General features: G+C 41.4%; 1 long non-coding RNA gene across 1 annotated transcript; it reads left to right on the top strand.

Annotated features, from left to right (window-relative positions):
- The first annotated feature begins 2,602 nt into the window (after positions 1–2,602).
- Positions 2,603–12,415, top strand: LOC140253559 (uncharacterized). The gene is made up of 3 exons (XR_011903897.1): positions 2,603–2,901; positions 5,761–5,872; positions 12,260–12,415. It is a non-coding gene; the product is annotated as an uncharacterized lncRNA (long non-coding RNA).
- The last annotated feature ends 2,165 nt before the right edge of the window (positions 12,416–14,580 follow it).

Raw genomic sequence — 14,580 nt, 5'->3', positions numbered from 1 at the left:
ACCTAGAGAATCTTGGACAACAATGTGACCTATAGGATTGTGTGGGGATGAGATTACTGTGCTTCACAGCTCTCAGAGGCAGGCTGAGGACAGCTCCATAGCTCCACAGGTGAGGAGAAGCATCAAACTGATACAGGTTGTAGCCCCTGGAGAAGGTAGGACTGACTGAGCACAGGGCTGTACTGCTGCTCTGCACCCTCGCCTCCTGAGGCCTGGCCAAAGATGCATGCCAAATACTTTTAATATACTGTGACAGTGAGTGCTGCAGAAAGGTCTGAAGACAGATGGGACTGGAGAAGGTCCAGGTTGGTGCTGTGAGGATGCTGAGATGTAGCCTGCCATTAGAGTACATGAGGAATGCTGGGATGAGTGGACTGCACCCTCCCCTTCAGGTCTTGCCAGCTTGCTTGCTGTGTGTCAGCTCCTGCCTCTGCTCTCCCACCCCCTTTTCCCAGGTGGGGTGGTTACAGCTTCCCAGCTGTACCCACAGGAACTGCCCTTTCCCCAGAAGCCGCCAGCCTTGAGCTGGCTTTCATGGGCTAAGAACAAACTAGCCCTTTGGCTCTAGCTTACACAGTTATAAGCTTTGGATTTGCCAAGTCAGGGAAATTTAAATGTGCAAACCGAACCTGCTTCCAGGGGCTCTCTCATTCTGAGTCAGTGCATCTGGGAGGGAATGGAGGACAACACCAGAGCCTGACGCTGCTCAGTGGTACTTCTCCTCAGTGCGGCCACCGACCAATAGGAGGAGAAACAACAACCAGTGACTGCTGCGAGTCACCAGAGACATGCAGACTGCAGTCCTATGCTGTCTAAGAGCCCTATATTTTCAAAGAAAGCTTAAATAGAGAGACAATTAATTAAAAAGGGGGGAGGGGAAACGCCTTGAATCTCATCCTTCTTATGGCAGATACAATCATAATGTTTCGGGTAATTAGCTTTGCCTGAGCTGATGATCTCTCATTTTGGGAGTGTATAAAATCTGTGAGTAGTGATATGAGGCAACCTGCAAGTCTCCATGCCTTCTTCTAGAGTTCTCTCTGTACTCCTCTATCTCCCTCTGAATCGTACCTCCTCTCCCAGGAAAAGGCTCACTGGTGCTTATCAGATTCAATTACTGCTGTTTCATATCAATGTTCTCATGTGAAATCAGAATACAAATAACAGAACTACTTCCATGCCCCTAAACAATTACAAACGCTGATGATTCACCAGTTATTCATGCCAAACCAATATTTTTCAGTATTTTACAGATCAAGAGCTAGACATTTTAATATGTTCAGGCTGAAATCACTGGCATGCTGAAAGACATCTAGTGGAGAAGGCCACTCTGCTTGAGGATGCATGGCATGCTCAGTTGCTGTCACACAGCCACACACAGCTCTTTTCCTGGTAGGTTTGTGGGTAATGAAAGGCTTGTTTGCTTTCAAGGAAATTTAGTTAGATGGTAAAGTTAATCCATTCTGTTACCATGCTCCCATGGAAGAGGGACCCACTTTGTCCTCCTGCCCCAGCAACCATCCCTGGCACAGCTCCTACATACTGCTGTGGTTCTTTACTAGCTCTTCCCCATTTTGGGGCTGCCTCTATCTTCTCTTCTTAGAGCTCTCCTCAAGCTGGTCCGGATGAGAGTATAAGCTGTCCTGTCATGGCAGGCTCCATCGCTTCTGCCACCAGCAGCACGGCAGATGCAGCTGTTCATTAGTTTTGCTATAAAATCTGAAATTGAAGTTGTCAGTGCTGAAAACGTTAAGGACTGCGGGAACTGTGATAAATGTTGAGGCTGAGAACACTCTTAAGCTCCCGGAAAGCTGAGCTCATGGCTTCAGTGAAGGAAAGTAACTGACACTGGACTGTGTGCTTGCATAGGTGAGGAGCAACCTGGTGCTGTCAAATTTAAGGGAGTGAAATACAATGCCCCATTGTGGGTGTCCCGGGATCCCACCAAAAACTGTATCATACCAAATATGTTCTGCTGTCATGGAGATTGGTCACTTTCAGCGGTGGTAAATGAGACCTGCCCTTTATCTGATGTTTCTATCAGATGTAGTTTTTAATATATATACACAATAAAAAGTCATGTGCTGAAGCTTATGCTCCTTTCTTCTGGTGTGCAGAAGGAATTTAATTCACTGCATATGGATAACCCATTTGTTTACAGTCAAGTTAAGTACAAAGCCAGCTATTAAGCTTTGCTGTCACCTTTAATAAATGGTTTCACAAGATAATAACTCCATGCAGCTACGCCCAAGGGCCATCAGCATTTTTAAAGCCTCTTTATGTGTCAAGAAAAAGCCACACTGTAACAGCCAACAACACTGTGGAGAAATATTACCAGCTAATATTTTGTTTGAACACTAAGGTTATGAGTTACAGAGACCTGCAAGCAAAGCTGAAGCTTTAAGCTAATCCCCTGCCTCAGAAAGGATATAGAGCAGCAAGTCTTTCTTCAGCTTGGAGAAAGACAAGGCTGGAAGCAGGGGACTTATCAGAGGCCTATCTCCCAAGCCTAGTCACCATGTGAAACACCTTGAACCTGATTGCAGATTGTTTAAGCTGACCTCAGATGGCTGCTGGGAGAATGGCTACCTTGCCTTTTCTGCTCTGTGCCTGCTGCTGTGTGGGCTGGCCCTGCTTGATGATGGATCCAAAAATCAGTCTGAAGTAGAGAGAGATAAGATTTTGGTTGGATCTGTACAACCTGAGGCTGTGGGGTTGTTGGGTCCAACCTGAAGGAGAAGGTACAATTCTGTGATCAGAGGATCAGAAGAGGAAGGTGATCTGTTTCTTGGGCAGCCATTTATTGTCAAGTTATTTGTTATCAGCTATTTGTGAGCAGTGAAGGGATCACCTCCTCTGTGGAGAAGACATCTGACTGAGCCATGCAGGGGCACTTGGCAGGTATGTTACACTTTGACAAACGTGTTGACACCTTTCTTTAAATTTTGCATGGCAATGAAAGGATTTTGTGTTGCATTTCTGCCATGATGTTCCTTTGACTCTAAGAGTGCTTTCCCAGTCTGGCAAAGCACAGATCTGATGAGACTGGGGTGCAAAACTAGGGAGCTGACACAAACCAGGGGGACCCAGGCTGATTGCAAACCTCCTGGGCTGAGCTGCAAGGATGAGCTTGTTGAGGAGTTGCAAGCACAAGGTGTTCGTTTGTGAAAGATCCCTCCCACCAGCAGGTGTTTGCCATGGAGGGTGAGCAGGCCATGTTGAGTCACAGGGTGCTGTGAGGCACAGCCTGCATCATCTGGGCAGCAAGGGGTGAGTGGGGATCAAAGCTGCTGATAAATGGTGTGGGGTTATATGTTGTGAAATGAAGTGATGGTTGGTAAGGGGTGGAAATATAGTTAAGATAAGGAGGAACTGAAGAGAAGGATTTGGTTGGGCAGGGAGTTCTTCCCAACTGCTAGCTGCAAGGCTGGAGGTGCTGGTGCTGCAGGGCTGCACCATGCTTGCTCAAAGTGTGTGTGATCAGAATTAGAAACCATTATAACTGTAATGACTGAAATTGCAGAGTGATGCATCTAGGCCTTTTGAACTCTGGATACGGCATTTGCATGCTAATATCTGAGAACAATTACCTCATGTCTCCTAAGGGAAGTGGTTGAGGCCCCATCTGCGCACCAGCAGGGCCTGATTTTCAGAGGCACTGAGCAATTGCCTATCCCAGGAAAAAATCAGGCTGGAAAATAAACTGCAGATAACAATCTGGTACTGGCAGAGGAATAGAGTAGGTGGGACCTATTATGCTTTTTTCCATCTCAAAATTTTATGATTTGGCTGCATGTATTCGCCTGATACGCCAGTTAAAAAAAATAAAAATAAAAAAAAAATACTGTGTGATCAACCCACACAGCTCTGCTCCCCAGTCAGTTCCCACACCTTCATTCCCCAGCTTACTCAAAGGGTTTGGTTGGGGGAAGAAAATCACAAAGAAACCACAAGCAGAGCGGATCACCACAATGTGGCAATGACTGGGTTACAGATAATTAATTTTTTGGAGCTAGATTATCCCATGGGTTTACACACCTGTCTGAAGGAGCAAGGCAGAACAGACGATCCTCCACTTGATGCTGAGGAGCTATGGCATATGTAGCTCGAGGTGTGATACCTGCGTCAGATCTCTTTTCTCCTTGCCCCATCCCTAGAGTAGGGGTGAGGTGGAGCACAGCAGGGCTTCTCTGGTGATGGAAAAAGGGAAACAGGAACTGCTCTGGATGGGAGTAAAAAGTGTTAGTTGCTTCCAGGGAAAAACAGGAAAAATACAACCCTGCTGGCCAGTCCTGAGGGATTTCTTTCAAACAAAATGTCTGCATGTATACTTTCAATCTAGCCTTGCGCAACAAGTTCATTGTAGTAAGAGATCTATGGTCCAATCATTTTGATAGCAGAAAATAGGCATCTTCAGAAGGCTGAGATAATGAAGTAACACCCTTTCATGCCTGCCATGTCATAGTGAAAACAAGCAGGTACACAACAGGCATCTGATGACAGAAAGGGTTTGCAATGGATGCAATTACATTGTACTTTTTCAAGATGTTCTTGAACAAATTGTCTTCTATCTACAAATTGTAATGAAGAGTAAATCATAAATATGACCTGGATTGCTACCAGTGTGTGAAAATGTGTCTATGGGATCACACACATTAGCAGTTTCCCAGAAAAAGCCAATGATCTTAACGATTGAGTCCTAACTTGTTAATCACTCCATCATTTGTCCTTTTATTTTCTCATCAGTCCTGTTAGTGATCTTTAGTACTTCAGCTGCTGTCTTAAGGTAACAGAGTTGGAGGCTTCAAGCTTTTTTTCCTTCAGAGTATTTGTAAATATTTTGTATTTTCCTAAACAGATCAGGCTGTAGGTGAGCAGGGTAGTATGTTCAGAGCTACAGTAAGTGCTACATGGTTATTGTGGAGCTTTTTATGTGCATGGAGACATAAATTATACTGTGTTGGTTTTGATCGCTTGGAAGGATCTCAGTCAATGGTCTCAGCTATTTCAGACAGAGACTCTCCTGTTTATCAGTGTTGTATTCCAGACACAAATCTTTCTCAATGCCTCAAGTGATTACAGCTGTAATATTGCATGCAGAAAGCTAACATGTGACACATATATGTGTGGTATGTAAGGGATCTAGTCATAATATTCAGCCTTTCTAAATCATTATTTATAGAGCATGGTGTGTTCAAAAAGATGTGCAATACTTTGAAAATAAAATAGATTACTGTTTTTCTGTTTTATTTCACAGCCTTATTTTCTTTACTATTCCGCTCTATGGAGAAAGCAATAGTTTGTGACAATGAACCTGTACCATCCACAGGTGAGATAGCTCAGGCTGCATGTAAAGGTCTCTGGAGTTATTTGCAAACCTTTAATTCCTTCTTGGGCCTGTCAGTTTTGCTTTGGAAATCATAGTCTAGGTACTGAGTATGGAATGCAATAACACAGTTTTAAAATCTCAGTGCATGTAGCATGGAATGAAAGAAGAAAATTGTTTCTAGTCAGTTTTCCTTCGCATGTGTCAGTGAGGGAAACAGAAGAAATAATATTCTTCTTAAACAAATCACAGTATTTAAAATTCTTTTTCAGAAGGTATTACAAGTAAATAAAAGCAGCCATCACTTCTAACTTTTAGGGTATTAAATTAAAAACAAAAATTCTTGAAGCTTTTTCCAAAATGCATTTGGATATAAATATGGTAAATTCTGGATTGGACAATACTTGGTTTTTCTTATCCTTTTTTTTCCACAGTGTGAGCATTATGAATTTTAGTAACATTCCCACTAGAAACTTGGTTGGACTTCTGATTAGAATGCCAAAGAAATTAACATCAGCAAAAGAAGTGTGACTTCAGACTGGAAAGGTAAGAATATGAGGAAGGGGGCTCAGATCTTTTTGAGATCAAGTTAAAAACTCTGAATTGTTAACAATTGAGAGTAAAAACAAAACAAAAAAAGGAAAGCTGAAGTTCTTAAACACAAAAGACTTCAGGGGATGGTGAGCAGAAGATGGCTAAGGCAAATATAGGTCAGTGGGCGTAACTTCAGTTTCTGAACTGGTACAAATAATGCATTTACAAAACACCTACAAGCACAGTTCCAACAAATTTTATTCTGTGATAGCATGTCAGGTTAACAGTTTTGTAATAGGAGAGAGAATTCTGTGCTAGGCTTTTGACTTATTACTGTTTTGTAGATGTTTTAATCTTCAAGGTATGGAAACATAGTTTTGATGAAATTACACCAAACTGTGCTCAAAGCAGTTGCAAAATTGCACCCCATAAGTGGATATTAGTGATTCATTGTCAAACTGAGTTATATTTAATGTGGCTTGGCTGTGATCTCCCATAGGCCCAAGTACTAGTCAATATTTTCATTAATGACTTTACTCATGGAAAAAAGGAGTCAATTTACTGAGTTTGTAAGTCATGACAGCTAAAAAATATAGCCAGCCTTTTGAAACACAGGATGGAAAGTCAAAACAATGACATTAGAGTTGTGACCCAAAATAAGTAGAAGGTGTTCTAGATGGACACAAACAAGATCAATGGTACTACAGGAACACTCAGTTGCACAAAAATGAGGTGGTAAGTGACTTATTGGATATGTGTTTCACAGAAAAAGAGGAACATAATATTTCTGCGAATCTCAAGTTAAGCATAAGAGGGCAGTGCCAGAAAATATTCAAGAACACATAGACACAATGCTTATGAGATAACAACAGCGCATTTCCTGCTCACCTGCAGATAATCTAGCTTTATGCCCAGCTTTGGACGCTACTTCAGCAACACCAAGATCTTGGTAGCACAGCAGGAAGTGCTAGAGATCTAAAGACATGCTTTATGAGGAAAGATTAGAATATCAGGTTTATTTTATAGGGAGAGGACAGGAATGAAAAGAAAGGTGGTTCCCGTATTCAAACGTGTTTAAAAAACAACAACAACAAAAAACACAAAAAAGCCATCACAAAGAAGATGAATCTTTCTCCACTTCCAGTAAGACAAAACAATAAATAACAAGCCTAACTACAGCAAAGGAAATTTGGGTTAGATGCAAGCAAGAGATTTATAATGGTATGAAGAGGATTCCCATCAGCAGACACTAAAAAGAACAGGTTAGACCAACATCTCTTTAGAATTACATAAGCACAGCTGATCTTTCCTTTGGGTGAGGGATGTACTTGCACAGTCATAAGAGCTCCTCTAGAACACCGTCTTGTGAAGACATACTGCAGTCATAAGTCATGTAGGCTTGGATAAAACAATAATGTCTCAATGGGGGAAAAGACATTTTCTTCAAAAGCTTTCTGGCCAGCTCTAGCTGCATACACTGACAATTCCTAAAGCTGCCTAATACTAAGATTTCACTGTTACACTGTCACCTGAATCTACATTCTGCAGTAAATGTTTAGGCATTTGGAGAAGAGTATCATATGGACATACAATTTAAATTAGAATATATGAGAAATTCAAACTGATTGTAGAGGACAGTGGTGAGAACAAGTCATACTGACATACCCTGTATTATGTCTGAGTCTCACCTATCATGCCTGTTAGGTAATTGTTTACTATTTACTCTTTCCCTGCAAGTAAGTGATAAAGTAAGTTCAAGTCTTAGAAGGAAATGAGAGAGGTTGCTAATGTCATTAAATTGTAGGGAGTGTTAACCTAGATTGGTCTACACTACTACACTAGCAGGATCGTGTTCTGCAAACAACTGCCCTGCAGGAGGGAAATCAACTTTTTACACGGGTAGGTGGTGATAGGACAAGGGGGCGCGATTTAAAACTAAAGGAAGGGAGATTTAGTTTGGATGTCAGTTAGAAATTTTTACTGAGAGACTGATAGAGTGCAGGAACAGGCTGGCCAGAGAAGCTGTGGGTGCACCCGTCCCTGGAGATGGTCAAATCCAGATTGGATGGGGCCATGGGCAACCTGATCTAATTCCATGATTTAGAGGTTGCCAACCCTACTTGTAGCAGGGGGCACAAAGATGATCTTTGAGGACCCATCCTGCCCAAGCACTTCTGTGACTTTCCTATGTGCATCTAATCTTTATATAGCTGATACTATTGTAAAATTCTACAACACCTTAAGATCCTTATCCTCATAGTACTGTCAGAAATGTGAGTGCTATCATATCAGTGCTAGTGTTACCATCTTCCTACACATCTTAGACACAGAAAATAAAGTCTAAATCTCTTCACTGCTTTTGAAATGTTTATCTACTTGTATGTAGACATGAACTGATGCAAATTCCTTGAAGTCATAGAAACAGAGAAGTCCTGGATGTGAATGCATCTGCCAGGTATTGTAGGTACCCTGCTCTGGGGTCTTTCTTTCATTTGCCTGTCATGAAGCACAAAGCTGTCTAAAGTAAGCACTGTGATTCTAGTGGTAGAAAATGCTTTTGTTTCTTAAAATGGTCACAAAAATAAGGTTTGAGAATATTTTTTGTTGTTGTTGTTATGAAGAATTTCTAATAGCAACCTGTAAAGCTGCAAAATCTGAACTGTGGTAACTAAATAGTACTAGATTTTAGAAAAATAAAGAAATCATGAAAAAAGAAAACACCCTGAAAAAATACAATATAACAAATATTTCTGCTTTGACAGAAAAATACATCCATGTATTTTGGCTTTTTCCAAGGAAAATTCAAACTTTTAGCCAATCCCATTCTTCTTGCTGTCAAGTGGGAGATAGAGTCCTATTAGAAGGTGGATATGGGGAAGAAACTGTGTAAAAAAAATAAATAATAATAATAATTTAAAAAATTAAAAAAAATAAGGTTATGCTAAATGAGTTGGTCCTGTGCATTGTGAGTGAAAGGAAAAATAGGACATCAGTTTTACAACACATTAATTCTCTTATTCTTCAGCTGAGTTTTTAATGTGTAGTTAAAGAGCTGGGTGAAGAACTAGGATGGAAAACAGCTTTTTGTAAATAAGCCAATGAAGTTAACAGTGATATTTAGACACAAAACAGCTTTAAAATGATGTTCCAGCTTTTCTTCTACAAAGCCCATAAAACTTAATGGTTATGAAATATTTCCTTTGTTTGGCTTCTTTTTAATTCAGTTTAAAGCAAAGTCTGAGGTACTCCTGATGGTCTGCCAAGGCTAAGAAAAAGAATTTTAGGAAAGCCTGAACTTCCAGAGAAGTTCATGTTCATTGCTGTCAACAAAGCAGCAATAAAAGGAGATTTGGCCATCCAAAATTCAGCTTATACGAAGTAAATACAATAGAATCAGATTTCTAAGATGATTAATGCTTGGTACTTAGGAAGGTAGACACAAAAGGTTGGCTGCAGCCTGCTGAGGCTGATCACCTAAGGGTTGTCTATAGTCAGTGGAAGATTTGGGCTTGGCGGACACAGGGTATGTGATTCTTGTGTTGGACAATCTCCCCATGGATTCTCTGCATTGGCATTCCAGGAGGAATCAAAAACCTATGCAAAGCTCAAGTTTCAAACTGGATCCAGTCAGTTTGTAGCACTCATAAATGAGTGCTAACAATTAATTAACTCAGTGCTACCGAGTTTGTCCTATTACTTAGGACAAACCTCTATCTTGATGTCCAGAGAATTTGAATGCAAAATGAACATACCTAGAGGATACCCTGAGTTAACAAGATGGTAATGCCTTATTGATCTTGCCAGGCCACAGAAAAAAGGATCTTGGCTGTCTAGAATGATTGGCACCTGGTACTGCCAACCTCAGGCGCATGAAATGATGTGGGAGTTGGGTGTGTCAGGAAGCAAGGACTGAGCCTCATGCTGCTATCTTCTAAGGATAGCTTGCGCTCTTCCTGATGCTTAATGGGAACTGGGATATGCCTAATCAGACCAAACAAAAGATGTAGAGATTAAACTGCACCATTAGTATGCAGTAATGAGATGACTGGGAAAGATCTCTCACATGCAACACCTTCATTTCCATGCTTAAATGATTTACTTCTTTATTAAGTCCACTTGAATCAGCATTTCAACCAGGGAAATTAAATGTATGTGGAAGAGCAGTTGGCATCTTGACCACAAGCTGTGCTGTGGATGTGGATTTAAATGCACAAGCCTGCAGAGTTGGATATTACTAGTGAATGAAACAACAGAAAAAAACCCAACATTTACATATCCTTACTCTTGCCAAAAAGTCTTACAGAAATACTGCAAGGTAAATTGGGAGCATCAAAAAAGAAAAAGCAGAGCACTTGCCAAATATAATTTTTTTTCATGGCACTGCTGTTTCACTTCACAAATAGACTATTGATTTTAGTAATGTAGGAAGAGTGACAGAATTACCTGCTCGTAATTACAGTCCTTTCAGCTTCAAGAATCTGTCTGTAGAATCTGACATTCAAGGAAAAAAACAGATGGCCTGAGAAAAGCCCACATCTTCTCCCAGTCCAGACAAAAAGCAGCCACATTTTGGTATGAAATGTTTTATTTCCAGAAACCATTAAGGTGAAATTTTGCTTGTGATTTCACTGCAGATTTTTAAACATTTTATCATCTTAGAGTCACCCCTGGCTTACCTCCCCTCCACTGCAGGACAGGAGTTAGGAGTGATGGCACTGGGGAAAGTCCAATGGTCAATGCATATGTGCACCAATGCTGATGGTGCTGCAATGGCACCACGAAGCATGAAACTGCAGTCATTTCTAACAAGGGATGTGAACTGGAGTTGACTGCTCCACATGAAAGGCTCTCTATTCCAATTACTCACTGCTCAGCTATCCAACACACCCAAGGTTTTCAATTTGTAAGAAAAACACATTTTGATCTTGATTCTGGAAAGAGGGCTTGGGCAATTTGTTAATCATGTACTAATAGGATTGGCTCTTGTCATACCAAATCATTCTGCTGGGTTTTGAGTGGCTTGCAGATTCACTGTGGCATAGAAACTGGAAACTTCTTTATACAAGGATTTTCTCTTTTATTCACAGAAAGGCCACCTGAAATCTAAAATGTGGTGCAACCTAGCTTTTCAACATTGATTTTAGTTGAATCGTCTCTGAGATAAGGATGCTGGTAAAAATAATTAGAGAGCATTTCAAGCTGATTAGAGGATAAATATTCACAAAGAGTTATCTGCATTCATATGAAATACTTCAGATTCATGTTTATAGAACTATGGACTGATAAACTACCCTCCTGTTGTAAAACTAAATTGTAGTGAAACTTGATGAAATAGTCATCATAAGTGATGCAGAAACAATAATCTCTTCCCAGAAACTAACAAGAATTGGTGCACAGAAAAGTCAGTCCATCTGCTACAATATCTGAATTTAAAGGAAAGAACAAACAAACACTAAAGGAGTCTTGGCTTTGGGATGTGAGGCCCCCCACTACCGTATCAGTGTTGACTGCATATCATGTGAGGTGGAAAACAGGACTGCCTGTGATTTGCTGAGAACAGATCTGGTCAGCTTGAATCCTGGTTTGCCCCTGGCCACACTAGGAGTATGTGGCACAGCAGGGACCTGCTAGGGGATGGCCTTAGTACTCAGCATTTCTCCTAAGCTGGAGTCTCTCCTCCTTGTCTGCAGTTTTTCCTCCCTTGCAGAGAGTGGCAGCTCAGATCTCCCAGCTGATCCTGACGGGAACTTCTCTGGATTTCCCCCACTCTGCCCAAGATACACAGTTTTTATCTGTTTTCTGAGCTTTGGGGTTGCCTGTTACCAGCGGCACACTGGCATGAAAGGACAGAGGCTGTCCTGGATGACTTTGTGGGTGCAAAAGCACTTGGCTGGGAGAGTTACTTCCGTGGCTCATTTCTGTCAATCCGATACATTTTTTGTTCATCATATGGAAGAATAGCCTAAAAGGAAAACCTGGGAAATGAGTGAATTTTAGAAGGTAGTTTAAATTAGCAGTGGAAGATTTTTATAAATAAACACAGGTCATCAAGTGTTGAAGATAATTAAGAAATAATAAGAAAATGCCACCAAATTATTGTTTTGTCAGAAGGAAGAATTTGGCAAAGAGAGCAATGCTCACTGGGTAGCTGCTAAGGGATAATATTCCCTGTAGCCTTTTGGACATCTCTGAACAAAATCCCAAGAGCAACTAAAAGGCAGAGGCTGCATTCAGTGCTACAGCATTTGCTACAAAACTGTTGTTAGGTGAGAGAAGCATATCCATGTTCCTTGCAGCTGGTTTGGCAATGTGCAGCCATGGTTACATTTGAATAGGGCAGCCAAAAATAGCTGGAATTTTTTTTCCAAATTGATGTTGTTTTCCTTCATTTATTTACAGGCTGGGATCACACATGCTGTTGGAAGGGCACTACTCTATGTAGGAGGCACAACCAGTGGCTTTGCCTTCCTGACCCCCACCCCCCATATACTGAACCTGCACACCCACTCTGCCTGAGCTGCGCAGCATTTGGTTTGTCTGTTGGTGGCTGGTAGCAAAACCTGTGCTTACCTTGAAGTGTCAGTGCAAATACAGTCTCCTGCAGGGTAAAACTTTGTCCATACCCTTAGCCCTCTATTTCTAAAGATCCAGTTTTCTTTTTTTTTCTCATTTTCCTGTCCCCTCACGCATGGTGGTGCTAAACCAAACTCAGTGAGGATATGGTAAAGTTCCAAAAGTAGTCAGTTTATCTGATGGTATTTGTTTTCCTTCGCTGTTCTTTAAAAATAATGACATGTGATTTGTAATATTTGCTGTAGCCTGGCAATACATATAGCGGCAACAGCACAGATTCAATCTGAGATGAAGCCATCATCCTCTGCTAATCAGGGTGTGGGAGCGGCATGCAAGCAACATGTTCAGCCCATTTATTCAGTTATGTAATGGCCTTTTAAACATTTTCCATTTACGGTCTCTATTTAATTTACTGTAAGTCACAATGGTTTAATGTAAATTCAAGCCATAACATATACCAGACAGCTCAGCCATAAATCAGATGAGACTCTGTCTTCGTATATTTATTCTTTTATGAAATAACAGAATGTCCATGACCTGCATTTTAAAACTACGCTAGAATAAATAAATCATTTTTGTTACTGCATAGAAAAAAACAGTTCAGAGTGACTAAGTCTTTGCCCACAGTGAATGCAAGAAAGGCTTAGAAACCTTCTAAAAATATTTTCACTCACCTTTTGTGTTGTATGGCTTCAGCTGCGCTTGAAAGAGAAAATGTGAAGAAAAATCACTTCTGCAGTATAGGTTTCAAACTTCTGGGAAGTTTGAAATGTCAGGAGCTTGGGAAGGCTCTTTTTGCAAGATTTCCAAGTGTCTCGTTAAAGGAGATTTGGATTGGTGTCTAGATTAGGAGACTTACTGAACTAAGCAAAACCTTAGCTCTACTGTTAACAAGTCATAGCATGAGTTCAGTGGTGTGTGTTTCCTCGTTCATCTCTACTCTGGAGATTCTCTCTCCACTCGGCTTTTCCAGTCAGGATCAGCCTAGCACATTATTGAGAATGAATCATTTTCTACTGAAGGTGTCGATTAACGTGTCACAATATCTGGACATTTCTCTGCATCCCTCCTGCCTGCAGGCCTACCCCAGAGCACCAGCTGTTCCTATGGGGCCTTGGGAAGTGCAGCCCAAACTCCTTGGTGGCAGCCAGACCGCAGAACCAGCCCAGTCCCTCTGATGCATGGCTGGCCTGCATCCCAGGTGGCCTCACACTGGCTGGACAGGGCTGCTGCAGCCCCCTAATTAGCAGGACTCATTTCTGACATTGTTAGGTGGCTCACTGCTCTGAGCAGTGATGTGCATGGTGGCAGGGCTTGCATGTGTATGCTACCCGGTTCTCTGGCAGAAGTGCTGGTCCCTTTGGGCAGACCTTATGTCAAAGAGGGAACTGTCCCTGTGCTGCCTCCTGGGAGCCTCAGACAGGACTGAGAATGGGTCTCAGAGGTCTCTGGGGAAACACACTGAGGTAAATGTGCCACTGAGGAGCACCGTGGGGTGAAGCTGGACAAGTTCTTTCTGGTGGGAAAGCTCTTTGTGGTTTGAACTCTAGACTTAGAAAGTTTCTGCCCAAAAGGCTCATCCTGAGGTCTGTCGGCTTAAGGGCGCTGTGCAGAGGAAGAGTACAGCTTCTGAGCCTACTTCTGCATTAATGAAAACAGAGTGTACCTATATTTCTTCTCTGTACTGACTTTATCTGATGGAAATCTGATGGGTCTGGTGTATTTGCGAGAGCCTTGTGTGCATTGTTCTGCTGTTTGGTTTTGATAAAATGTGGTATTGTACTTGATGTTCTCTAGCTACGTCAAACCTTGCTTCACGGTTAATGCATGGCATTAGTCCATACCACAAGTTGTGCAATGCTCTGCAGCAAAATATTGATGCTCCTTGGGGATTAACAGTGTTATTTCAGTGTGAGTTTGATGAAAGAAGTGAGGGCAGAAGTGGAGGAAGGATAGTTATGCTACAGAATTGATTTTGGCAAGTTAATTATGGGGGAAAAGACCATATTTATTCACCCTTTCAAGCATAATACGTTCACCTGTTTCAACAAATGAGCTTTAACAGAAAGAAACAAAAAACAAAAAACAAGAAGAATACATCCAACTAGAAAGAGTGAAGAGAATGACAAGTAATTCTACAATAGACC

Source organism: Excalfactoria chinensis, chromosome 5 (assembly GCF_039878825.1).
Source record: "Excalfactoria chinensis isolate bCotChi1 chromosome 5, bCotChi1.hap2, whole genome shotgun sequence".
Lineage (NCBI taxonomy): Eukaryota > Metazoa > Chordata > Aves > Galliformes > Phasianidae > Excalfactoria > Excalfactoria chinensis.
Note: the sequence above shows the minus strand (reverse complement) of the source record. Positions and strands in the feature narration are given on the sequence as shown.